Here is a 26,307-nt window from a genome sequence, read left to right on the forward strand (position 1 = left end):
GTACTTCAGGGAACCAGCACCTCCTTGCCTGTCACATGGATACAATACCTCCATGGAATGGCTCTTCCTGGCAGTGCTTCTTAACTCAGAGGGAAGAATTGCTTCCTCCGAGATCTCTGAAGGTAGTTGAAGAAATAAGTAACAAAGGACTCCATCAAAACAGTGTCAGAAATGAGTCCAACTCTAGAGGAGGCTTGCCGATGCTCAGCCTGTTTCCTTTGGCTGAAACCTGAGGCCTGTTTCTGGGCCAGGGCTCTGCCACTGAGCTGCACCTCCAGCCTTGCCTGCACTAAGCTCTCTCTGCCTTTTACTTCTCTGCAAGCCCCACCTGGGCCCCACACTCCCAATCACAGTTGTCTATTGTCCCTTCCTGATGCTTGTCTGGGTCTCTAATCTTAACATATTTTAAAAACACTCTGGTACAGTTCCCTGAAGCTGTATCCCTCTGGGTGTGAGAAGAACGTGGTCCTTGCCTCTCTTGTTCACTTTTCTGGCCCTATTTGAGTGTAGTGGCATTAAGTGAAATTCTGTCCTCTGGAGGTGCTAGTTAATAAGAAAGTGCTCCATAAGATAGATCCACTAGAAAAGCCATGATTAATTCCAGGAGAATAGATACGTCCTTCCTCCTTTTTGAACTAATTTTGTCTCTCCCTTTTAAAAAATTTATTTTGACTTCTACTAATCAGTGTTACCAGTTCCAAATCTAAGATTTGATATTATGTTACTCTTATCTTCCTCCTCCTCCTCTTTGTCTTCCTCCTCTTCCTCCTCCTCCTCTTCTTCCTCCTCCTTCTCCTCTTCCTCCTTCTCCTCTTCCTCCTCTTTTTCCTCCTCTTCTTCTTCCTCCTTCTCCTCTTCCTCCTCTTTTTTCCTCTTCTTCTTCCTCCTTCTCCTCTTCCTCCTTCTCCTCTTCCTCCTCTTTTTCCTCCTCCTCTTCTTCCTCCTCCTCTTCCTCCTCTTTTTCCTCTTCTTCTTCCTCCTTCTCCTCTTCCTCCTTCTCCTCTTCCTCCTCTTTTTCCTCCTCTTCTTCCTCTTCTCCTCTTCCTCCTCTTTTTCCTCTTCTTCCTCTTCTTTCTCCTTCTCTTCTTCCTCCTTTTCCCTCTTCCTCCTCCTCCTCTTCCTCTTCCTCCTCATTGTCTTCCTCTTCCTGTCATCATCATTGCTGTTTTTATTATTATTTGAGAGAGCCACTTTTTTTTCCCCTACTAGAAATCACACTTTCCACACCCACAATGCTAAAACTTCAAGCCCCAAGTATGTTCAACTTGTGCTCATGACACTGGAAGAAACAAATCCTGACTGGAGCTAGCAACCCTACATCTCCATTGTCCCCCAAAGCCACTGGTACACAGTCATTCATGCCCTCCACTGTCGCTCCTCCCAGGGCAGACCTTTGATAATACTGGCCTCCAAGTGATTGCTCCTGTGGGTTTGCCAGAAAGGAGGGGAAACAGGAAATCCAGATGTAGAGCATTCTCTACCAGGCTGTGAGCAGCAGTTTGCATTAAAGCCACCAGCCAGCTGGATCCGGTCCTATTCTCAGGAAGAGCCTCCTCGTACCACCTTTGTGTATGTGAATGTTACAGTCACTGGGGAGATGTGGCAGAGAGGCAAGTGGAAACTTACACGGTCTTGCGGACACTGGGCACAAGAAACACCGTGAATCTGCAGTTGAAGACAGCCCTTTGCTGTGGCCCAAACCACGATCCTCCTGCCTGGCTCCGTAGTGTGCCTTGGTGCTCCTTCCAGATTTCGTTTCCTGCCCTCGACCTTTCTTTACGTTCTGAAATTTCTCCTGGAGATTTCAGGAATCTCCAGCTCTGCTCTTACCTCCCGCACCACAGCAGCACGGGGCTGTGTCAGTGTTTGAGTGTGCCCGGGAGAGCTTGGTGCTCGGCCAAAGCTGGGTTTTATACCCTGGCTCAGAGAGCTCAGTAGCAGGCTGTGACCAATAATAACACCTTCTGTTGACATAGTGTCTGTCTTCTGGGGAACGTCGAGTGCTTCTCAAGAGCACTTATTGATCTTCCCAGTCTCGCTGGGAGGTATGAAAATGGCCAAAGATTGTAGTCTTTGCTTCCTTTTCCTGAGAGTTAAGTCAAGCGACTTATTTGGGGATCCTGTTTGTTTTTCCAGTGCTGGGGAGTAGGCCCAGGAACTCAACTCAGGGGTGCTACACAAGTGCTGTGCCTGTAAACTATACCTCTAGCAATTCATTCTCTCTCTCTCTCTCTCTCTCTCTCTCTCTCTCCCCTCCTCCTCCTCCTCCTTCTCCCCCTCTCTCTCTCCTCCTCCTTCTTCTTCCTCTCTCTCTTTCTCCCCTCCTCTTTCTTCTTCCTCTCTCTCTCCCCCCCTCCTCCTCCTTCTTCTCCCCCCTCTCTTTCTCCCCTCCTCCTTCTTCCTTTCTCTCTCTTTCTCCCCTCCTCCTTCTTCTCCCTCTCTCTCTCTCCCCTCCTCCTCCTTCTTCTTCCTCTCTCTCTTTCTTTCTCCCCTCCTCCTCCTCCTTCTTCTTCCTCTCTCTCTCTCTTTCTCTCTCTCTCTCTCTCTCTCTCTCTCTCTCTCTCTCTCTCTCTCTTCCTCTCCCCCCTCTCTCCCTCCCTGCCTCTCCCTCTCCTTTCCCCACTTCTCTCTCTCTGACTCCCCTCCTCCCTCTCCTTGCTGGTTTTGGTGTTTTCAAAACAGGGTCTCCTATAACCCTGGCTGACTTAGCTCTCCTGCTTCTGTCTCCTCAGTGCTAGGATTACAGGTGCACACCGCACACTCCAGCAAATAGCGACTTCTTTTGAGCAAGTTTGTGTCACACCCAGGGTTAGGTTTGAAGTTTCCTAGAATTGGCTTCTCATGGGAGAGGGGAAAAAATAAGGGGGAAAAAAGTTGTTTATGTCACATAGTAAATTAAACAAACAAAAAAAAAACCCAAAAACGAACGAATGAATGAACGAACAAACAAACTAAATAACTAACTAACTAACTAAAGCAGGTCCTGGAAAATGGTCTTTGGTAAATTATCACTTTGGTTGACCAGATGACCAGATTGCTGAAAAAAAAAATGATTAGATGAATGTATTTACCATATCCTTTCTTTCTGGGTTGTTCTCCTGCCAGGTATTTCTAACCTCTCTGTGAAAGAAAGACAACACCAGAGCCTGGGCGGCCCAGTTGCTGAGGGAAGTTTCCATGGTGAAGTCTCAGGGAGGCTTCCTGGGAGCAGAACATAGTGAATGCTGTAAGTGAACACTGTCTGCAGACTTTCCTTGTAAAGACCGGTGAGCCCAGTGGGAGGGGCTGTCAGTGTGAACCCTGGGTGATTGCCCAGTGTGAGTCCCTGGTGTGAGGGGCTGCTAGTGTGAGCCCTGGGTGTTCGCCCAGTTCTCAGATCTCTTGTTTCCAGAAGAGGTTCTACATTACTAACTACAAACTTGCCTTTTCCCTTGCGCCGTGGAGCAGAGCTGATGGTCTGCTTGCAGAATACAGGGTTCTGTGCTCTCGCTCCTGGCATAGTCGGTGGTATCGGATGTATAGGGGACTGTCTGCCACTGTTCTTCTAGGATAGTGAATGAGATGAGGATTAAGGCCTGGATTTCCATGTGTAACTAATAGTATTACTTATCTCTGGTCTCTTTCTCTCAACCATGATGTTTGTTGCTGGTTTCTCTGTGGCTGCTATCGCTGCTGTTGATTTGCTTTTGGATTTGTGTTGTTGTTGGGTTGGGTTGGTTTTTGTTTCTGTTGTTTTGGTTTTTGGGGTTTTTTTGTTTTGTTTTGTTTTTTGTTTTTACTTTCAAAATGGCAGACCTGTGTGGAAGAACAGTTATTGAGGGTTTTTCTCTGATTCAGAAGTGGCTGATTTAATCAGGGTGATTGTCCGTGATGTGGGGATTAGTAAACTGTACTTCATGTCAGCTGAAGCCTCTTGACAAGTTTCAATGTCTGGGGGTTGATTAAGTGGCCCACTCTGAGCCTAGAGGAGCCCTATTTGCCGTGAAATTTGAAATGGATTTGCCTAGATCTGCCATTTGATTGTGAGAAATGCTGTCTCAAAAAACAAGAGGGAGAGCAATAGAGAGAGAGAGAGATCCAACATCAACCCCTGGCCTCCACTGCATGCACAACAGTGCACATATGCACTCGCAAACACACACACACACACACACACACACACACACACACACACACACACACACACACAGAGTCCACAAAATCTAGGAGAGTGTTAACCAGGAAAGAATATAACCACAGGAAAGTCCTAGATGGCCAGTGGACTCCTCTGAGAAAAGAAGTAATAATATCTTTGTGTTTTAGAATATAATTAGCCAACTTCAATTAGAATCTGTAAGCATTCAACTGCACATCTTATAACATATATAAGTTTTGAATTTTCTAAGTCTTTTATTTTAATTATACTTACTGATTATGTGTGTTGGGGGAGAGGTTGAATGTGGGGGTCAGAGAATAGCTTCCAGGTAGGTTCTCATTCTGTGTGGGTTTCAGTGACGTTTAAATGGTCAGGCTTAGTAGCCAGTGCCCTTACCCACTGAACTGGTGACTCAGTCACAGTTACTTTTCAGTCCTCTATCACTTATTCTTTGTGACTGCCTAAAAGATTTCATAAAGTTGAGATAGACACAGCACCTAGCGGAGAGAAAGGGTATTGATGTCAAAAGAATCTTCAAAAACATCTTGTGATATATATTAAGATGTTTATCCCTAGTTCCTAGCGGTTTAATAGTATTGTCAAAATTAACTCGTTCAATTTAAAACTTCCTGGAACTAGGGAGATGGCTCAGAGGTTAGGGTCACATGCTGCTCAGAGGTTAGGGTCACATGCTGCTCAGAGGTTAGGGTCACATGCTGCTCTTCCAGAGGCCCCGAGTTCAGTTCCCAGCACCCACATCAGAGAAATACACTACTCTGTGTGACTACACCCCAAGGAGATCCAGTGCCCTCTATTGGCCTTCACGGGAAACTGCATCTATGAAACACACATACACACACACACACACACACACACACACACACACACACACACACTTTAAAAAAAATTTAAACCTTTAAATTCAAAACTTCCCTGTGCCTCATTGTAGCTCCCAGAAGGCACTGTTGTTTGAGTGTGTTTTCACTTGTAGGTGTGATCCTATGGATTCTAGAAGTTTGTGACATGCCTTGGCACCCATGACCAAGGCTTCTAATCTTAGTTGTACTGTTAAGATCAAGCATGTTGATGACTCTAGGCTCACCAACCCCATTACCACCAAAGAGAGTGGTATTCTATAAGTCTGTGGGTTGCTGTATGCTTCTGATACGTTAAGCAACTGACACGTTGGTTTACGGTTGCATCATGGGAGGAGAATTGTCTAAGTATTTTCTCAAAAAAGGTTTGTCATGCTCATGGACTACCCTGGGACCCTGCTGGGTTTAAGTGTTAGGACGTTTCACTGCCAACACAGCTGGTCTGGTCGCTTGCTGGCAGCATTGATGTTTTTAAGGTGCTGTTTTCCTGGGAAGCATGGGTCTCACAGAAAGTCACTTTCAAGCCTAGCTTTGGTTTAAATGAGAACAGTTGCTGTGTTCCAGGCCGGCTTTGTGACTACCACCGTGGGTTTTCCTTTTTTACTGTTGCTCTGAAGGGTTCATATCAGACCTCAGGCATTATGTGACGTTCTCAAAGGTCCCGAAGTGTAAATCTGGAGATGCCACACAGGCCAACTTTAAGGCACTTGAAAATCTCTCTGTAAACAGAGTGAGCTGAGAGGAAGAAAATGTGAAATTCCAGTGACCTCCTCAGGCGAGCCGAGAAATGTCTTTTTATCGCTTGAGAGCCTTAAGGCCTGTGCCTCTGAAGGGCGTTACAAACGAGGAAAGCCAGGGAGTGTGTATTTGCACGCAGACAGGTGTGAGTGTGGGCGTTGTAAGGTGCAAGCCATGATCACCAGCAGCATTGTCAAAGCGGCCCAGCCTCATCAGCTCTTGCGGACTACGCCTCAGACTCATTACTCAGTGTGTTTTACTCCTCTGCCTGTTTCATTAACAGCTGCCCCCATCTGTCACACTCTCCTAACAGTTGGCCTTTCCCCACGAAGGTGTCTTCACCTGGCTCTCAGAAAAGTGGAGAGGCACCAAGCCTTGCAAGGGAAGGGGAAGGCACTGAGCTGAAGGAGGAGTCAGGAGACCTGTGTTTTGTGTTTGATGTGACAAGTGGCCCTGTAAGCTGGGTCTCAGCACCCCGGGTGACACATTTCAAGATGGACAACAAGAGAAATGGAGGTTTATGACCTCTGCGGTTGTAGCTTTTGTGTCGAGTGTCACCAGGGCTTTGCTCTGCTACGAAGCAGATCAGATCCTCCTTTTTCCTCATTAACTCCTTAAAAACCAGTGATTGACTACAACCTAGTTTTCAGGTGCTTCTGGTTTAATGTACCGAATGAAGTCTTAGGATGTCAAGATGGCTTAGCACAGCAGTTCTCAACCTGTGGGTTCTGACCCCTTTGGGGGTCAACCAACCCTTTCACAGGGGTCATCTAAGACCATTAGAAGACACAGATATTTACATTATGATTCACGACGGTAGCCAAGTTACAGTTATGAAGTAGCAATGAAAATAATTTTATGGTCGGGGGCGTCACCACAACCTGAGGAACTCTATTAAAAGGCTCGCCACCTTAGTCGGGTTGAGAACCACTGGCTTAGCAGATAAAGCTACTCACAACAATTCTAACAACATAGATTCAACCCCCTAAGCCCCACATGATCGAAGGAGAGAGCCAACTCCTTCAAATTGTCCCATGATCTTCCCATACTTGCCATGGTGTTGCAGTAAAAAAGAAAAGGCGAGTGTCACAACTGGTTCCCACACATACCACTCCGCGCTTTCTCTCCCACAATCCCTCTGACCCTGGGCGGTCTGTGAGCCATTCACTCACAGTTTCCTTGGCAGGTTCTTACCATGCCAGGCATACACATCCCAATTCCGTGGCGGGCTTGGTGCGTCCCACCACTGCACGTTCTCGAACTTAATTAAGTCGCCACAAGAAAGAACACACCAGGGGTTTGGGGATTTAGCTCAGCGATAGAGCGCTTGCCTAGCAAGCACAAGGCCCTGGGTTCGGTCCCCAGCTCCGAAAAAAAGAAAAAAAAAAAAAGAAAGAACACACCAGACAGTAACCTCTGATCCAATTGATAAGATAGAATTTGCCCATCTAGACAGCACAAAATTCTGTACACACCCATCCCTTAAAAATAGTCATAACAACCTGTATCTATGCACAGAGAGGAATCTTAACATCTGCCGCCATGTTCTCCCAGCTCCTTCCTCACTCTGCCCTTCTCTCCTTTCCAAAACTTTTCTCCCACCCATCCTTCCTTCTCATCCAATGACAGGCCTCATTCTATCCTGCACCTGCCTTCACTTGCATAATGACATCAACCTACACCATGGTATGTGCGTGCCCAACTATATACATTACATATACACATAAAAGTGAATAAATCTATTAACTTTTAAGATGTCTTTATGTACAAGGTCAGAAAAGGGTATCAAATTCCCCACAGCTGGAATTAGGCTAATAGAAGCTAGACAATGTGGGCACTGCCAGCTAGCAAGTCCAAGTGATCTTCCCATCCCCATGCTCTACCATGGCTTTGAAGTTACCTGTCCCCTCATGGCCATTTTGTGTAGGTGTTGGAGAGTCCCAGTCTTATCCACTGATCCCACTGCCATGTAGGAGTAGACGCTAAATGTCTATGATGTGTGTGAAATAAATGTGGGGAGGGAAAGCACTTAAGGGCGTCATATTGGGCTGGAGAGATAGCTCAGCGGTTAAGAGCACCCGACTGCTCTTCCAGAGGTCCTGAGTTCAATTCCCAGCAACCACATGGTGGCTCACAACCATCTGTAAAGAGATCCGATGCTCTCTTCTGGTGTGTCTGAAGACAGCTACAGTGTACATATATATAATAAATAAATACATCTTTAAGGGCGTCATATTATATATAGTGTAACTATTAGTGAGCCTGGGGGGTTTTTGGGTATTTAAAAAGCAAAATTCTACACCACGCATTTCCTCCTCTGTTCTAACTGAGTGGTTTGTGGTTTCTTGTTCATGAGCAGCCTACAGTTGGCTGTCTATGGATGGTGACAGCCGTGTCATCTCATTGACGTTTGAGTTCCATTTTATTCCTGGTGTGGAGCTGGGCTGGGAGTGCTGTGTGACACCGGAAGTTAGCGAAGTACAAGGTCACAGCAGAGCATTTCCCTCTGGCACACCGCTTAGAGGAAAGACATGGTGGGCTGCTTCGGGTGAGGCTCAGCGTCTGCTCTGTGGTGTTTTCGGTGGGGAGAAGCCACCAGAAGCCATTTAGGAAGGCAACACACTGCCCTGCTTTTGAGGATGGCAGGAATTAAGGTGTCCCGAAGCTTGGGTGTTTTTCCAACCCTTTATCAAGATAACTGCTTAGAACATCACTCAGAGTGTGCCTAGGAAGAAGCAGGCAAAACCGAACATCACTCTGCCCGTTCAAACAGCACAGAGACAAGGGGTGTGATTTCTGGGCTGGGAGTAAGAGAACTGCGTGTGCACATTCTTCTAAGAGCACTCGAGTGACTTCCCAATGTGTCTGTCAGGTCAGAGTTTTTACATCTGAGATACCAATTTCTAGATGGTCATAAAAGCATTCTGAAATAGGTAAGGGGGGGATGAGAGGGAGCATTGTATTATTGACTGAGAGTGTGTGTGTGTGTGGAGGTGGGTTCCCTCTACATGTTCTTGTTCGAAATTTGGGATTGGCCTATGGATGTCAGGTGAGGTAGTTCCATTTCCTTGCAGGAGTGTGAGGATTTGTACAAGGATTCCCTGTCTTGCTCATTTGAATCTTTCCCCACCTTCCTCACTTACTGGTAGCGTCCTCAGTTCCAGGCCACTTCCCTTGTGTATTATCCGGAAAAGGAACCTTTTGGAGACCTGAATGTGTATGGGCTATTCTTTCTGAGAGGAGACTTAACCATTGGCTGGGTCCAGCCATTGCAGGCATAGACATTCTCCTCAGCACCTTCTTCTCCCAGTGTGCAACTTCCTCCACCCCCGGCAGTCTCACAGAAGGAAAGAGCTGTGAAAAGGAAAGAGTCCATGAACTCCTGCCATATCTATGCTCTGTGGGGGAAGGGGGGTGACAGCCTAACCAACTGTGGTGATTTCTACCGGACCTTTAGAATACTATTTCTTAAAAGAAGGTTATGAGCCACGATAAGTCCTCAGTCCAGGGTGTAGGACTGAGCCATCTCTGTTCACTGCCCTCAGGAGGTTATCTCAGAAGAGCTCTGCTGGGGACAGAGATGCCAAGGCACTCAGGTGTGCCAAGAGGGGTGCTGGGCAGAGTGACCGAGAGCCAGGTTTCCAGGAGCCTCTGCCTTAGACCTCCCAGCAGGGGAAAACCCAAGAAGTGTGCCCCAAGAAGGCAAGGGATGAGTCAAACACGGGAAGATAAGTCTTGTACAGGTAGGCGCTTTTGAAATTGAGTCAGGCTACTTAAGATCTCAGAACCAGACTGTTTTCATTAGAGGTTTGTGGGACCAGGGATCTAATGCATTACTGTATAGTAGATTATCGCTATGAAGAATCTTCACTAGAAAGAACTGATTTATCTTCTTTCATCCGGGCGAATATATTACATGATTCTGTGAGAGCGGTCTGCAGAAATACAGAACCCCTTTAGATGAGGTAGCAAACTGCATTCTTTGAAGCCTATTTTGAACCAAGTTAGTCTTTCAAGGTCTTTTTTTCTTTTCTATTTGTGCTTATGTTCCCGAAACAATTGACCTCGATCCAGTCGCCAAAATTGAAATAGGAACAGGATGTCATACAAGTGGGGATTTTTGTTCACAGTCTTTAGAGGTTTTTGTCATTGTTGTTGTTTGTTTGCTTGTCTGTTGATACAGGGTCTCCCGTAGCTCAGGTTGGCCTCAAGCTGTTCTCTAGCCAATGATGATCATGAACTCCAGATCCTCCCACATCTGCCTGCCAAGTTCTAGAAGTCTGGGCGAGTGCTAACATGTTCAGCTTTTGAGAATTTGCTTTGGGTAAACTGAGGCAAATTCTTTGGGGGCACGTTTGTTAGGTCCTTGACCAACTTCCACCTGGAAATTCTACTTCTTTCTTGAGCATATAGGAACAAGTCCCCGAGGCCGTCTCCCTTCTGTTCTTGAGCGCCTGGCAGTTGAATGTATTTGTTGATGATGCTGGCACAAGTGGCCGATAGACCCCCTAGCGCCAGTCCCGGCCCTAGGCATGCAGTATTTCAGTCAGAATGTCCACCGTCTTCTCCAACCCTGGGACACCTCATATTTACTGATCTTAAATCCCCTTGCTAAAATCATTTTCTAAAGTTTCTGTTTGGTTTCTCTTCGCTTCTGATATTTTTTTCCCCCTGCTGGAACCTTTGTCGCTTGCACAGGAGCTAAATTTTAAAAATACACTTTGCGTTCTTCATGCCTGAGGCTCTATAAGCACTGTACGACTCACTCCATACATAGAACAAAGCTTCTCTTCTCCATTTTCCAAGACAGCCCTAGATTTCTAGTCTACTTTGCCTTCTCTTTCTTCTCTAAGGAATGGGACAGTAAGAATAGGATGCTGGTTTTCTTTTCTGTTTGTTTGTTTTGTTATTGTTGTTGTTGTTGTTTTTTAAGGCCACTATTACTTGTACAAGTAGATTTTCTCCTCTTCAACCACCTCAGTTTCTCTACCTGCCTCTGGCCATCCCACTTGTACTTCTGAATAAATTTCCTCCCTGGACTCTCAGGAGACTAATAAACAAAATGTATTAATGTCAGTGGATTATTGCTTAGCTGCAACTAACACACATTATTTGGAACAGAGTCACTATGTTGGGCCTGAAAGGAGTCCCCTGTCCCTTTTTTGGTGCTTCTTTTAGGGGGTCAGAGCAGCTAGCAGTGGGGATCTTAGTGCTATCCTTGGTGTCTGTGGTTCCTGTTCCCAGCTCTCCTAGTGATCTTGTTTCTGTGCCTCAGCTGTGTTGCCGGTTGTCGTAGCAACCTGTAGGCTGGTGCTTCCCTAAAGACAACCAAAGAAGTGGCAGTGGACATGGGCAGCCTTGAGGGGGTTAGAATGGAGCTGGCACTCACGTGGCACACAGAGAGAATTACATTTCCTTCATCTGGGCCAGCCTCCAGGTGTAGGACGTCACTTACTGAGGTAGACCATGGGAGTGTCATTTACTGAAGATCAAACAGTACATGGGCTGGCATAAATACCTTCCCACAGAGAGTAGCAAGCCAACTAGTAGCAAGCCAGTTAGCGGTTCATCCAGGCAGCGTGTGGGATGTTTGGGATCTCAATGCATTTGATAGCACGGTGTGTGTGTGTGTGTGTGTGTGTGTGTGTGTGTGTTACATGCGTGTGAGTGTGTGTGTGTATGTGTGCATGTGTATGTGTGTGTGCCTGCATGCATGTGTGTGTCTGTGTGTGTGTGTATGTGTGGTACATGCGTGTGAGTGTGTGTGTGTGTATGTGTGCATGTGTATGTGTGTGTGCCTGCATGCGTGTGTGTGTCCGTGTGTGTGTGTGTGTGTGTGTGTGTGTCTGTGTGTGTGAATTGGATTAATGTTCTGTTGATGATCAGCGCTGGTGCTCAGAGTTGGCGGTGTGAGCTAGGAAGAACCAGAGGTCAGGAGATGGAGGAAGAATGAAGGGAACACCAAACCACTGATCTGGCCTCCATTTCCTGTTGACAGATCTGGCCTGAAAGCTCCCAGTGTAAGGAGAGCTTTCCTACTGGGCCCCAGTAATCCATCTCGGTGCCCAGCCCTAAGTGAGAACACTGCTCACCTTGTGTTCTGCCCTCCCAGTTCTCTCCTCCTCCCATTAGACCACAATGAACTGGCATCAAATGACTCCTGCCATTTTCTGACTTGGAACCAAACTAATAGAAAAATCCTAAAAGTCTGTGGCCTTAACTGACACTGACATCACTTTTAAAAAAGTGGTGTGTGTGTGTGTGTGTGTGTGTGTGTGATGTGTCTGCCTGTCTGCCTGTCTGCCTGTCTGTCTATCTGCCTGCCTGTCTATCTGTCTGTCTGCCTGTCTGTGTGAATGCCTGGACTTAGAGGCAGTTGTGAGCCTTCTGACGTGGGTGCTGAGAACTGTACTCTGGTCCTGTGGAAGAGCAGCAAGTGTTCTTACACACTGAGTCACTACTCCAGCCCAGACTTTGCTGACCTTTACGTCTGAAACTAATTAGTCCCCTAGCTGTGACTGGTGAGTTTAGCTGACAATTTCCCCTAGAAATATCAAGGCACTTAAACAAAAAAAAAACAGACTGAAGGGGGGCCTTTGCAAGGGGATGGAAAACCCAGGAAACTTGAAGAGAGGGCTGTCCTAGGGCAGTTGAGATGCACAAGGGATGCGGAAAGCCCATCTCACCTGTGTCTTCGTTAAGACAGTTCCTCTGCTTTCGGGATTGTTTGCTCCTCTTAACGACCACAATTGAGGCAAGTGTGTGTAACTCTGTTCACTGTGGTAATGATGCTGGTGAGGATGTAACTGGGTGAGATTAGCATCCCTCATGTACTCAGTGACTAATCAGATCCTCTTCCAGAGCCAGAAGAGAGAGAAATAATTTAATAAGACCTGCGACTTGAATTAAGAGAGATGATTTGGGTGAAAAAAAGAAACTTCAAGGAAAGGTGGACACTTTCACAGTCTGTTTAACTGTCTCCTGTGAAGTAAAATCAAGGCTGGGAGGTAGCTCAGCTGGTGGGATGCTTCTTCAGCATATAAAAGCCCCAAGGTTCATTCCCAGCACTGCTTGGCTGGGTACCGTAGCACAGGCCTGTCATCCCAGGATTTAGGAAGTAGGACCAGGAAGATCCCAAGTTCAAGGTCATCCTTGGCTCGATCGTGGGTTTAAGGCCAGACCAGGTTACATGAGATCGTGTTTCAAAAGGAGCAGGGAAGAAGTTAAGGTGAGCGGATGGTGTGTCAGACAGAGTGTAGGGTCCACAGCTCGCTCATTATTCTAAGTGATTAGCATAACAGAAGACACTCTGTGTACCTGGAATAAGAATATCTCCAAAAGGGCATTCTTGTTCTATAGGAGGAGTGGTTTTTAAAGACGATTCTGTAATTCCTAATTGAATACTTTGTGTAAGTACTTATTATCATTCATGGCTCACTAGCATAAAGACAGCTCCTTCGTGTTGACATGATCTACAATGACTGTGAGTGACATTTCAGTTAGAAGACAGCAATATCCAGATTTGATGATAGCTCCTTATTTAAATCACGTACGTGTGTGTGTGTGTGTGTGTGTGTGTGTGTGTGTGTGAGAGAGAGAGAGAGAGACAGAGAGACAGAGAGAGACAGAGACAGAGAGAGACAGAGAGAGAGAGAGAGGCAGAGAGAGAGACAGAGACAGAGAGACAGAGAGAGAGACAGAGAGAGAGAGGCAGAGAGAGAGACAGAGAGAGAGAGACAGAGAGAGAGACAGAGAGAGACAGAGAGAGACAGAGAGAGAGACAGAGAGAGACAGAGAGAGACAGAGAGAGAGAGAGACAGAGGGAGAGAGACAGAGAGAGAGAGACAAAGAGAGACAGAGAGAGACAGAGAGAGAGAGAGAGAATCCATCCTCTCCTTCGATAATGTAGATTTTAGGAATTGAGCATAGGTCATACTTGTTCAGGTAACTTGGCAGCAAGCGTCTTTGCCTGCTGGGTCATTTGCTGGCCCTGATGGTTGTTTTTTTGTTTTTTGTTTGTTTGTTTTAAAGAAATTTGGTGAGATCAGTGATAACCAACCTAAGTCTCGTGAATGTCAGTCTATACATGTCACACCCTACCTACATACACGGTAGCTGGAGGCTCCTTTCGGATAAGCCTATCAACTCTTCTTTCTCAACTCCTCCTTGTAGACCACATGGGAATATGAATTAATTAACTGAGGATGGGGTGCCCTGGATTCCATCTAACAAGAGGGATATCAGGCCAAGATCAGGTAGTTAGAGTTCCCCTTCCACCCCTTCTCTTTTCAAGACCAAGAACAAACTACCTGTGTGTCGCTTTGTTTCCCTGTCTTCCAAAGACAATCACCACTGCCATTCCACGGCATCCGAGGGCTCTCGGTGGCCCAGGAGTGAGAGCATCTGTCAGAATTATCTATGTGTATAAACTGAGGACTCTTGGAATTTTAGGTGAATTTTTAGTCCTAGTCAAACAGAAAGGTAAAGTGAAGAGATATGATGGTTTCACCTATGTAAAGCATAGGGAGATTCCCAATAACTTTCGCTATGAGTGGAACTCTGAAACGGAAGCACATGACCATACATGTGACATTGTTAACAGATCTAGGTAGCGGTATAGAAAAAAACATGTCTAAAATCGATACTCTGACATTGAAGACAGGAGAAAGCCTGAAGACAAAGATTTGTATTCTTTGGTCTTATTCTAGCAAATATTGACTGAGTGTTTGCAAAAGCTGGGCCCTCCACAACAGCTAAGAAGTTTTCTGTCACTAGGGAAGGAGATGAGAAAATAAACAACTATACCATGAGCAGAGTTCTCCCAGTGGCATCTTCAGCATCCTGTGGATGCAAACTAGTGTGGCGTCCTTTGGTATCAGGCCTTTATCCTCAGACCCGAGGTCTGAATAGGTGTCAACCAAAACACTAGGGTGTATCGGTCAGCGTATACCATGTAACAAATGATTCCAACACGTAGTGGCTTACCACAGCATACTGTATCATGATTCTGCAGGCCACTTGGGCAATTCTGTTCTGTACTAGCGAGGCTGAGGTGCATTAGCCTGGAATGGTTGTTGGAAAGTTTCACAGGCTGTAGGGACAAGGGATCTTCAGTTTGGCTGGCTCGGTTTCACTCTAGCATGTCTCTTATCCTCTGGTAAGATAGTCTCCTCCCCCCTTTATCTTGTTCCTCCTGAGTGTGCTTGTACTTATTTATTTCCTGAGACAGTGTCTTACTCTGTAGTCCAGGCTGGCCCGGAACTCATAGCAATCCTTTTGCCGCAACCACTCAAGTGCTGGGATAGCAGGTGTCAAGGCACCACACTCAGCTAAGGTTCTCCATACTGTAAGTTCTAAGAGTAGCAAAAGAGAGATCTCAGTCACGTGTTCTTTCATGTATGTTCATTTCTTTTTGGCCACAAATGGCAAATTACCTAGTAGGTTCAACTCAGGGGGTCTAGGGTTTCTGGCTCTGCTCACACAGAAAACAACATGTGCAAAGCTCATTGCTGGAGGACATGGCATGTTGAAAAGCTGAAGCAGTTCATACATGTGTACGATTGTGTGTGTGGGTGTATGTGTGTGTGTGCGTGTGTGTGTACGTGTGTGTGTGTGTGTGTGTGTGTACGCATTTAGACAAGGTCTTGCTCTGTAGCCCTGGCTTGCCTGGAGCTCACTAATCACCCCCCCCCATGTAGACCAGGCTAGCCTAAAATTTGGTGGCAATTCTTCTGCCTTTGCCTCACAAATTCTAGTGTATCAGGCCTGAACCACCACACCTGGTTTGAAGCCTATCTCAAATACAGGCAAACAGCCACTTAAAGCTTTTATACAGGATGCTGACAGGATGGGTAGGACACCTAGCAACACGAAGCCTAAAAGCACTTAGCATCGTTCCCAGAAAGACAGCCCAAAGGTGGTTAAGGGCAAACAGGACTAGCGCAACTCAGAGGTGGTACAGCACTCGTGAGCATGTTTGAAGCTGTACAACCAGAAGAGAGGTTGGGGTTCTCAAAGCACAGCAGAGAGCAGGAAGCTCTGGACCTGCCCACAGCCTGTTACCAGGGCAAGTGCTGAGCATAGGTGAGGGGCTTGACCCAGCTCTTAACGGAATCCCACAGACCCTTGTGGACTACAGATTGTCAACAGAACCCAAGGGAGTGCTGGCTCAAAGATGCTCTTTGAATATGACTACCTGTATTATTACTGTCACAGGTCAGTCCAGCTGACTACACTTCTCCTTCCAACATACTTTTCCCTCTTCTGCTCAAAATAGGCAGTGTGCCCTAGGTGGCCAGAGGAGCTCTCTCAAAAACAAAATGCTCCCCATAAACTTGGATTGGACCAATGCTCACCCACTCCTTTCCAAATATGACCTATAATATACATTTCAGTGTTAGCTCTTAAACATACTAAAATGGAAATGAGTGTTTCACTTCACTAAATTCAAATTCAAAAGTGAGAGTGAGAATAACCTGTGGTTTCTATAAGTACAGTCTGGGACTCTGAAACTTGTGTGATGCTGGGTGGGTGGGAATCGCAGGCTCTTTCTCAGCTCTCTACGTTAGAGCTCCAGTGTTTAAAATGTGATGGGGAAAAATGGGAAGGGCCCTGGCGTGTGCTTGAAATACATAATTCACCATATTTCTTGGTGGTTTTATATTTTTTTTCTGCTTTAAAAAGAAAAACGGAGCCCTGCAAATGGCCCATGGCCTGTACTTTGAAGCGCAGTTTCTCGTGGCGAATATTGAGACTAAGTGGAAATCGAGAGAAGCCAAGGAACCTTAGTGCCTGGACGTGGTCCTCTAGGACGGGGCAGGCTACTTGATTAGCTCAGACGTTTTACCACTTAGTTGAAAAGCCTTTTAGAAAGACCGCCTGGCAAGAGGGGTCCATCTTTATTTGTGGTCAACGGGAGTACTATCCTGCATGCTCCAGGGGTCAGGGGTGGTAGGGTGAGGGGTGGCTGGAGGCTCAGCCCCTCTCCATGCTGCTTGCTGAATGGGATGCCTCAGCGACAGCAGAGTCTGAAATAGTCCCTGGGTGCAATCCCAGCCCACAGGCATCCCTAACTGCTGAGCCACATAGCAAGCATTTTAGACGGTTTTTTATCAGAGAGTTTCAGTGAAAGCCTTATGTAGAGAACCGATAAAGAAGCGCGTGATAAGGGGGTAAATCCCTCTCCTAATTTCAAGTGCCCAAATATGGAAAGCTTCATGCTCAAGTGAACTGGAAAGGAAAACAAGGAATGGCTTGGAATGCCTGATTCCGCTCATTTGCTTTAATAGCAGGCCCGCTGCGTAAACATTGACTCACTGCCCTCTATACGGAAAGGAGGAAAGGGTTCTCCATGCTCACCTCGTTCTGGCTTTCAGAGCATGTGGAACCAGTGCCAGGGGGATAAAGGAGGTTGGCATTGGACGGGACTGGACAGAGTGCCACCTTCATGTTTCCCGTCACTGTTCAGACATGCAAACTTGTGTGACATTTCACGTGTGATGTTATGACTGGACAGGCTGTTCCGGGGGACGTGGGTCTGTGCAGAAGGGACGAGGAATCCTGTTATCAGAAGACGGCTAGTGCCAGCGAATGGAGTCCATTAACTGTGCGCTGTTGACACTGAGCCACCATTCGCTAGCTGAGCCTTCTTCCTGCCTACTTCCTTCAGTACTGGGACTGAAGTGCTGGACTGAGTGCTGCTAAGTACCTCCTGGCACTCGCCTCCTTAGAAGATGACACACGTTTTAGTCTGAGAGAGTGAGACTTTGCACAGAGCCACACTTGATTGCCTCCTTGATTGGTGAATGGGTTAGTCATCGTAATCCGACAGACGGTGTGAGGCTGACGAATACCCACTAAGTATTCTGTGTGTGTCTTCTAAAAGGAAGATGGGCTGCCCCGGGGAGAGGGTGTGGCTCTCTCACTATTTCGTTGCAAATTCTCCAGCTAGGACAACAGTGAATTCTCCCTGCTCTCATGTACACACGGGTACATACGCACATGCACCAGGCCCCAGACATTCTCTGCTGAAGCCTTCTTGGCTGCACAGAGCCGAGAGAACACCAGTAAACCAGAGAGTTTGTGTAGCGTAGGCTCCCTAGTCTTGCTCTGCAGTCCAAGAAAGATGGCGCAGATATGAGCTATGATTTTCTTTAACCTTCTGCTCTATCTGGTCTGTTTGTTTATCCTATTATATCACTAGAGAATTATATTTCCTGGGTAATTTTGTTTGCTCATCTATTTTTTTTTTTTTAGATAATCTCATATAGCCCAGGCTAATCTCTAACTCACTGGGTAGCCAAGGATGGCCCTGAACTCTTGATCTTCTTGTTCCTGCCTTCCAAATGCTGAGACTATAGGATGTCCTGCCTTGCTTGGCTGCATTTCATTTCTTTCACCTCTGAACACAGACTCTTCAGGCACCACCATTCCTTCTGGACCTTAAGCTATTCACACAGTTCTGCTTTTAAAACCGAAAACTCAGGGCTGAAGAGATAGCTTAGGGTTACGAGCTCTTGTCTCTTCCAGATCTTGAGTTCAATCCCCAGCAACCATGTGGTAGCTCATAATCATCTACAGTGTGGTCTGATGCCCTCTTCTGGCATGTAGATGTACATGCAGATAGGGCACTCATATACATTAAATAAATAAATCTCAAAAACAAACAAACAAAAAACCCCTGAAAACTCAAAATTAGTTTCTGTTGTTAAGTCGTGTTTTGTGGTTGATTTACTTAGTGGAAAATGTGCTCCTTCTCTGACAAGCCCCCTTTCAAGCCTTCAGTTATTTTTGTTGTCTTGCAAGGAGATTTCAGCGAGAAGGGAATGCTTTAGAATGAGAAAACAGAAGCAGGCTTGTACCTAGAGGTCGTCTGTGAAATGCAGAAAGTCAGAGTTCGATTTCAGGGCATCCCTTGCGACCTCTCAGTAGACATCATCTTTCTTTTCTTTTCCAGGCACATTATTAAGTCTTGATCTTATAATGTAAGAGAATGCATTTAACAAGTTTCTGTCTCTGCCATTTTTAAGTCTGCAGTGGCATTGATGGTGCTTCTTCCTTTCATCCACTCATCAATCCATCTACTCACTCACCCATCATCCATTCACTCATTCATCCATCCATCCATCCATCCACCTATTCACCCTCCATCCATCCATCCATCCTCCCATCCATCCATCCATCCATCTATCCATCCATCCATCCATCTTCCCATCCATCCATCCATCCATCCATCCTCCCATCCATCCATCCATCCATCCATCCATCCATCCATCCTCCCATCCATCCATCCATCCATCCATCCATCCATCCATCCATCCTCCCATCCATCCATCCATCCATCCATCCATCCATCCATCCATCTATCCTCCCATCCATCCATCCATCTATCCTCCCATCCTCTCATCCACTCTCCCATCCATCCATCAGTCTAGATCTCTTTTCTCTTTGACAATTGAATCCGAGATCATCAAGATGGCTCAGTGGGCAAACATGCTTGCCGCCAAGTCTCATGACCTGAGCTTAATCCACATGGTAGCAGGAGAGAACTGACTCCCACATGTTATCTCTAACCGTCACACAGGCATTGTGGCACATGTGTATGCGTGCACACTCTTACACTACAAACACATAAAACAATAATCAAAAACTCACAAAACATTCTTGAATCAGGACCCACAGATCAGTAACTCCCAGCTTCCCTCTCCAAGTCCCGTGTAGCCACTTTCCACCTTTATAATTCTGCTGGCTCTAAGTCCCTCCTGTGATTAGACTCCTACAGTATTTGTCCTTCTGTGACTGGCGGTTTCATTTAGCTCAGTCTTCTCGAGCTCCACCCACATTGCACATGAGGCCAGGTTTCTTTTAAAGGTTGACTATTATTCCATTGTATAGAGAACCCACATTCGATGTTACCACATATCCACAGACGGACTCGCCCTGAGTACGTCCATCATTGGGTCATCGTGAACAATGCCGTGAACAATGTTGGGTGCGCAAGGCTCCTCCTCAACTTTCTGTCTTGTGTTTTGCAAGGCACACATGCTGAAAGGAAGCACACACTGCTTTTAGAGAGAACAGTAGACAGATTTTCTGCCTAACTAATGTTATTTGAATTTTTTTTTTCCTCTGGAGACCTCCTGCCTGCTTCCAGAAAACCTCCGGACAGCATTCAGTCCTCAAATATAGGACAAAATTTTCAACTTGTTTTCTATAAAAATGCAAATGCTTCCAGGGCACAGGGCACAGATGTCCTATGAGCACCGTGTTGCCCGTGGACTTAGTGGAGCCTGTCTGGTTCTGTTCTGTCCCAGTTCCTGGCAGCTTGCTTCCTGTTGCCGCAAATATCACACCGCCAAGGCCTTGTTTATCTTTTGCTTCTGCTGATAGAATGGAAGCTTTCTCACAGCTGGGCATGGGGAGACACAGAAGATATGTAGATACACTCTCGTTCTTGCTGCTTCATTCGGAAGAGGCACTGCTGAATCAGCTTGTGCCCCAAAAGAAGGTGACAAATTAGAGAACGTTCGCTGTGGCCCTGAAAGTCTCAGAATTGCTCTGTGTCAGTGCCCCAGGGTCAAGCATGGCTGTTCCGAAGTGTACAGCCATGGTCAGGCATGACCATGCACATGCTATCTTAGTTCGCTGTCTCTGGATGACCTCTTAGAAAGGGAGGATGCTTAGTCCTGGCTTACAGTTGGGTACCCAATGGTCTACTGGAAGCTCATAGCCCAGGGGTAGCAGGCTTTATCACCGGATTAGTGACTGCTCAGTAATTGCACAGTGCATGGGCTGCCTCGGAAACAGCAGTCACTCAGAGAACAATTTGATGCTAAGTCCCCCTTCTGAGTAACAACTTGTCCTGAGCTAAGTTCTTACTTGATCCTCCAGCTACAATGCTGCTGTTGTCACGGCTAAAAGCAGACAGGCTTTCACTCCTCTTGCTGTGACTTTAAGTGCCGCTCCGATGATTTTTGCTACAATCCCCTGTGTAAAGGGTGAGAAGAGGTGCAGGATGTTCACTGGACAGTTGATGGGAGCAGACACAGGATGCTTTTCACCAAGAGTCCATTCATGTTTTATATAGACAGGAAAGGCAGGGATAAGTGGACCCCTTAGACAGTCTTTTATCCCTCTTTGAGGCAATAGCTCAGCCACTTCCCCGACTAACTGGGTTCTACGGGGCTCTTAACAGGTAATAGAGTTTAAAGTTTACTGCTTTAAGTTTATCCTTCTCATATCCTGGACAAGACAGTAAAACAGAGAGTGCTGGGATGAGGCAGAAACTATGGTAAACAGCTAAAGGGAATTCATGCCAATAAAACGAGAGAATTGGAAGCAAATAGTCATGGGCGGAAGGTACTTCCTGAAGTAGATTGTAAGGTGAATTTGTGTCTGAGGGAAACTGGTAGACAAGTGTTTTTCCGTTCTGTCCTGCTTTCCCGTACTCTGAGGGCCGCCATACTTCTTGTGCTGCATTTACCCAATCAGGCATCAGAACCCGGCATTGACAGTTAGACCACTCTCCCATCTAGTGTACTGGTAGGTCCTGGCTGAACAGCTATTCCAGTGCTATGTCAGCCTTTGAAGTGAATGGTCGATATCATGAGATGTTTCTGTATATCTGTGTGTTAACCGGTATTTGTAGCCTGGATATTATTATTATTTATTTTTTTTAAATAACAGACCAACCGAGAAACCTCCCTAGAAGCAGGGAGGGTGGAGGCTAGCCGCGTGTTGGGGGTTGACGTCTCTACCCAAGGCGTTTTGCGCCCGGTTGTTTTGCTTTGTTTCTGTTGCGGCCGTTACTTCAGATGACGCTAGCTGTTTGGAATTTCCATGCCTTTTTCCCCTTATGCATCAGGATGTGGCTGTTGAAGTCATTTCTGTAATGAGAGGCTGCACCGTACTGAGCTGAGAGGCAGACTTTAGCTTCTGTGTCAGGCACTAGCTGGGCCCCGTACCTAACACGGAGGACGCGCTATTGGAGACTCGAGTTATGGAAATGGAAATTGTTCTCCTGGAAAGAAATTAGCCTTTCATGTGGAGGTCTTGGAGTGGCTTGATGAGGAATTAGAGAAATACAAACCAGGACTCTAAATGAACCACCAGGTTCTCGGTGCAGTAGACAGTCGCCACTATTAGCATGGGAGTGTACTCCTTCTGGAAGGTTCCTCCTGCTTTGCTTGGTCTCTCTTGTCTCTCTTTCCTCCTCTCCCACCTTTTCCCCTCCTCCTCCTCCTTCCTTTTTATTCCTTCCCTCTCATTCCCTGTCTTGTCTCCCACCGACCTCATCCTTTCTCCCACTCTTCTCCCCCCACCCTTTTCTTGTTCTCTCTTTTTCTCTTTCTCCCTTTCTTTCTTTCCTTCATTTCTCCCTTCCCTTCTTTGTTGTGCCGGCAGGATCTCACTCTGTAGCCCAGGCTAGCCTGGAACCCTGTGCAGCCCACCTTGGCCTTGTATTCCAGGAGATCTTCCTGACTCAGCTTCCTGAGTCCCGGAGGACAGGCATGGGTCACACCAATGGGTGCAGCGTATTCTCCATGGACGAGTGAACAAATGAATTCATAGGACTTTGCGGAAATGGGATTTCACTCGCTGTATTTCCCCGAGCCTCCTCTTTCCACACTAAAGGATGTCAACTACGCTGACAAACGGAGTCTTTAAAATCTGTGTGGTGGCTCATGTCCCAGGACTTTGGATATAGAAGTGAAAGTTTTTCAACTTTGCTCATGGCGTGCGTTCCCTAACACCTTACTTTTTTTTCCCAGTGCTCTGCTGGTATCCACGGTAGGATCCCTCTCAATTGCGACTCAATCAGAAACTAGAGTGGGGCAAAACCCAGACACACTCTCTGAGAACCTGACAGTTGGATTCTCTCTTCAGACTTGTGGCTTTTAAAAAAAAATGCTATCATCTGTTACTCATATCTTATTTCTTTGCTTGTGACAGGGCCTTATGTAGCCCAGGCTGACCTTGGACTCAATACGTAGCCAATGTTAGCTTTAAGAACTTTCCTTGTCCACCTCCCAGGTGCTATAGTTACTGGTCTGTGTCACAGTGCCCAGCCCCTCATCCGGTTTCCTGGAAATGTCACTTCCTTGGAGCACCCCTGTACCTGCTGTACCTTCTCTCAATGCCGATGGCTTGCAGCATCTGCAGTTGCATCTCAGGCAGCTTGGGCACTTTGGATTCCTCTACAAACGTTCCTAGCTGTCTGGAGTGACCTCACTCACTTTTCAAGAGTCCACCTTGGATTCCTGGTCACAGCTTCCTTTATGCAAACCTGTCAGTACCTTTTGAGTCCTGAAGCTTTTGTCCAGGCCCTTGTCTGTGAACCACACTCACCGCTCCATCTGTTGCATGGCCAGTAAACCCTGGTCCTCTCGTCTTTACGCCTGGCTGGGACTCATCTTTACGGTCTTTTTCTTGATTGATTCCACTTGGCTCTGTCTTGTAGCTGGAAGGACAACTCAAGACAGCTAACAGTGCAGGTTGTTTGTCCTTTTTTATTTTTTTTAATAAGCTTTTAGAATGATTTCAGACTTAGAGGAAAGTTGATTGGAAAGGACCAAGAGTCCCCCCAGTCCGGGCTTCCCTCTCCAGGGCTTGCCGCATCCCCTCTTATTAATATCTTATAGCATATTCGTGTTGTAATGGGCGGATCGATGCTGATCTACTGTTACTAACTGGAAGCCGCAGCTTGCCTCTGTGCTTGCTTATTTTGTACTGTATGCTTTGACAGGTGTCCAAAGGCATGCCTTTTTCATTGCTGCCTCATACAGAGGAGTTGGACTACCAGAAAACTCCCTTATGGTCCTCCTGTTTGTCCTTCCCGATCTCAAAACCCATGATCCTTTCGCTGTAGCCACTGATGCTTTCTCTTGGTGTGTTCTGTATCAATGCACACCCCTAATACAGCCCTTGAGTTTCAGGCACACTTGACTGCTTTATTTTTTAAGATTTGTTTATACATATAAGCACTCTATTTGCATGTATGCTGATAGAAGAGGGCATCAGGTCCCATTACAGGTGGTTGCTGGGACTTGAACTCAGGATCTCCGGAAGTGTAGCCAGTTTTCTTAACCACTGAGCCATCTCTCCAACCCACCCCCACCCCCATGCCTAGGGGTTTTTTTTTTCATGGATGCTGGGCCTTTAAACTCGGGTTCTTTTGCAGCACTCTTAGCCACTGAGCCATCTCCCTGAGCCTGACAGAAACCTTTTGACAGGAACAGATGTTTTTAAACACTCTTGTTTGGCCAGAGCCAACCGAGATGTCTCTGTGGGGAAAGATAGCTCCCAAGACAGATGAGTTCCAGAGCCCACATGGTAAAGAGAACCGACGACCACGGGTTGTCATGGGGCTTTCGTACACACACGTTTTGACATGTGTGCATGTACATGTGCACACATGCACATACACACGCTGAATAAATAAATATAAATATGGTCGTTTTTAAATTGTATTCTAGTGGGGATAGTAGGAGGGCCAGCCGTGTTTCTTCTTTTATACCCTGTCATTTGATTTCCTGTTCAGATAGATGCCACATATCTATATACTATAGTTTACTTAAAGTTTGTTTCCTTTAATGCTGGGGATAGAAGCCAGGTCTTTGTACACACTTCACAAGCGCTGCGTTGCCAGCTATCCCTGACACTCTGACCAGAGACACAGACACTATCACGGCACATGGAATCTGCCCCAATTTAGCCTGCTGAATTTATCCTTACTCTAACAAGAAGACTGAGGAAAGCTTGCTTTCCCACAAGATACAATACTTCTGGAATAGGAGCCGTTTTGTAATCTTGACACTGCAGAGTAGTCACTACATTTATTAAGACTCCAGACACTTACTCGATGCCAGTAACACACACGGTTCCTGAAGAGAACCTCACCCTTCCCTCCGCAGGCTCAGAATCTTAACTCTGATGCTGGCCTCTTCCTCTCCCACCGAAATTTCTCTGTGTGGCTGTAATCGATGAATGTTGCTTGCTTAGGGAAGCTTCTGGTTTGTTCATTAGCCACATTACAACCTCGCGAGTGAAGGGTGAAAGGAAAGGGAATCTAAGTGGCTGGATGCTGGGGGTTTTCCTTAGGGGGGTTGTCCCAGCAATGACTTCAGAAACAGAATGCTACCCACAATGTTTCTTCTTCTTTATTTTTCTCTGCCCCTCCCTGACTCCAAGTACACTGGATTGACTCCAGGCCTTATACATGCTAGGTGAATGCTCTACCACTGGCTGCTTCTAGACAGACAGACAGACAGATGGACATACAGATGCATGGCATACTAACTCCTCTTAGTTTAATTTTGAGACAGTGTCTAAGTACCCAAATTGGCCTTGAGCTCACCCTATATCCCAGGCAGAGCTTGAAATGGCAATCCTCCTGTCTCAGCCTAAGAGCCTAGGACCACAGACCTGCTCCTTCCAGGCTGAAAATCTTCTCTGCGCACAGAGGAAGCCCATCTCTGTGTCTTGAGCATCTCAGACAGAGGAAAGAGAGGCTAAAGATAGAATATGGGAGGGGGTGACAACTTTTTGACCTTTTAAGCAGCCACATTTCAGTTCAGCTCCTTCCCGTTTGCCTGGAAGAAGGGAAGAGGGTGAAGGAGGGAGTGCGATCTCTAATTACAAACCCCATGTTTCCTTCAGCTCTACTATTTCAATCCTATATAATTTGTACAGCTGAAGTGTGACAAGTGCTCACTCCGCCATGGGAGAACGAGGTGCTCCCCCTACCCCCACCCCATTCAACACTGGGGAAAGAGTGACTGTGATTTAAACGAAAGGAAACTTCGAGAGGGTCTGATGATTTGTAACTTGCCATCAACTCAAGCACCACTTTGCTTTCCCAGGTCGGGTCTGGGTCTCTTGCAGCCCTTTCTCTCACCACTTATGTTCCCTTTATCCTCTCTGGAAGGGCCTTTGACATAGGGGTACTAACCGGGAGCTCAGAAAAGACAGGCTGGGCTTCTTGTGGTACTCGGAAAGGGGATCAGCATAAAGCCCCAAGGTGGAAGCTTGGTCCTTGGTGGGGCAACAACCTGGGCAGCGTGTCTGCAGGATAGCCAAAGAAAGGGGCACTTATTGATTAGCTATTATGGGGTGCCAGGTGAGTTTTATATGTTTGGATTTTCGACGGACTATTAAGAAATCATGACAAACTTTTCCCACCTCCATGAGGCAGATGTGTTGGCTGGAAGGGAAGTGGTTTGTTTGGTAACATGTTAGTGGTAAACACACTGAGTGGGAGCCTGTCTCTCAGAGGTAACAGTCCTATATTCTCTGTGCTGGGGAACCTTCTTCCTTCAAGGTAGAACACTAGACAGCAAGGAAGTAAGGGGCCACTGTCACAGTTCAATAAAAACTGTTCCTTGGGTCCCACTGCAGCCTGGCAACCTGTTGTCTCAATGTTGGGACTAGCTTTTGCCTACCTGACCCCCAAACACATGGAGAAAGGGGTAGAAAGCCAACTGAGCCATAAACATATAGTCTGAATTCAAAACTGGGTATTATGTGGCAGATAGTTCTGAAAGGGCAGATTTGGTTGACTGA

The 26,307-nt window shown here is 46.5% G+C and overlaps 1 protein-coding gene across 16 annotated transcripts in view; it reads left to right on the plus strand.

Annotated features, from left to right (window-relative positions):
• Window positions 1-26,307, plus strand: part of Atxn1 (ataxin 1) — a 410,902-nt gene that overhangs the window by 260,939 nt on the left and 123,656 nt on the right. For 10 of the 16 annotated variants that reach the window (NM_012726.4, XM_087589782.1, XM_087589781.1 and 7 more), the window contains 1 exon segment: window positions 3,106-3,226. The exons of the other annotated variants lie outside the window; for them this stretch is intronic. The gene's annotated coding sequence lies outside the window, so the exon portion shown is untranslated. 16 annotated transcript variants of the gene reach the window in all.

Source organism: Rattus norvegicus, chromosome 17, assembly GCF_021556685.1.
Source record: "Rattus norvegicus strain SHRSP/BbbUtx chromosome 17, alternate assembly SHRSP_T2T, whole genome shotgun sequence".
In the NCBI taxonomy this organism is placed as follows: Eukaryota; Metazoa; Chordata; class Mammalia; order Rodentia; family Muridae; genus Rattus; species Rattus norvegicus.